The sequence below is a fragment of the Galeopterus variegatus genome, unplaced genomic scaffold, assembly GCF_000696425.1.
Source record: "Galeopterus variegatus unplaced genomic scaffold, G_variegatus-3.0.2 Scaffold953, whole genome shotgun sequence".
Lineage (NCBI taxonomy): Eukaryota > Metazoa > Chordata > Mammalia > Dermoptera > Cynocephalidae > Galeopterus > Galeopterus variegatus.
The window spans coordinates 403,724-405,291 of NW_007727064.1; positions in this window are offsets into that span (position 1 = coordinate 403,724).

The following is a 1,568-nucleotide window of genomic DNA, read 5'->3' on the forward strand; positions in this document are numbered from 1 at the left end:
GAAGATGATATGCATGATCTTATCAGGTATTATAACTATCCTGTAGACTGATACAGTGCTGTCCAATAGAATTTTCTGCAGTGATGGAAATGTTTTGTATATACGCTATCTAGTATGGTAGTTATTATTTACAATGATGCAAAGAAACAAAGTAATATAAGAAACAGCAATATAACATTATATAATAATAGCTAACAGTACTTTTTATATACTCGGTACTGTTCTAAGCATTTTACATATAGGTGGGTACTGTTGTTAAATCTTAATTTACAGATGAGGAAACTGAGGAACAGACAAGTGACTTTCTAGAGGTCATATAGCTAGTAATTAGCAGATCTGGGATTCAGACCCTGGTAGCCTGGCTTCCTTTAGGCTCCCTTTACCATTTTACTCATACGCATAACTGCATATACAGAATGCTTTCAGAAAGAGAATATGAAAAGGAATTTAAGATAAATAATTTTGTTCCAATTATTAAATAAAAATTATACAGTACTTTACCCTTTGTTGTTATCGGATTCTAATCATTTACTGTTTTATTTCTATCAGTTTACTATTTTATTTCCCATAAGAAAACTCGTATTAGATGTAGTAAGTATTTTAAATAACTAACACTAAACTATATTGTTAAACAGTAATTCAGATTTTTTCCTCCCAGTGTTAATTTAAAATTTGGTTCTGAAATCGAATAATAATATGATTATTTTGCTTACTGAAATAAATTGAAATGTAATTATGAGATCATTTTGTAATGAGTTGGCTTTGGTTAATGCATATTTGGCTTTCCATGGTCAAAATATTTGAATAACTAACCTATGCTACACCTAGTATGGTATGTATGTACCTGGAGGCCCAGAAGGGGAAAAGTTTCTCTTAGATTCAGAGTTTCATTCTTAACCCTATTCAGGCCAAGCTGGTGGTAGAATGGGATTAAAAGGGGCAAGAGAACTGTCATTTCTCAAGTATCTGTTAGGTACTTTAAATATATAGCCATCATTTATTGAATACAAGCTGTTTATTAAAGCTCTTCAGGTGCTTTAGATTCATTACATATATCATTTAATCCACAGACAACCCTTTGGAGAATATGATGATGGCAAAGATATTTTACAGATGAGTACTTTGTTAGGCTCTTCTCTCCCCTCTCTTTCCTTCCCCTTCACTTCAAGGGGAAATGATCATAAATATAGGTGGGAAATGAGATGGGAGTGATGCTGAGATTGTCGCTGATGCCAACTCACCTATTAATTAAGGTTCTCCAAGTTATAAGTTTGTTCATTGCAGTTATATGCTGGAAAGTAATGCAAACAAGGTGTTTGTCCTCTTATGAGAGACAGTCAAGAATCATGTAAACAAATAAAATAGTCATATGCTGTGATAAATGCTGTGAAGGGAGTAAATGAGGTATTGTGATGAGTAATGGGGTATACATTAAATAGGGAGGATTGAGACAGGCATCTCAGAGGGTAAGAAATTTAAGCTGAGAAATGCATAGGACCTAGGTAACAATGGTCCAGGCACATGAAAGAGGAAAGACGAAATCTCTATGGCAGAAATGGCTGTTATTC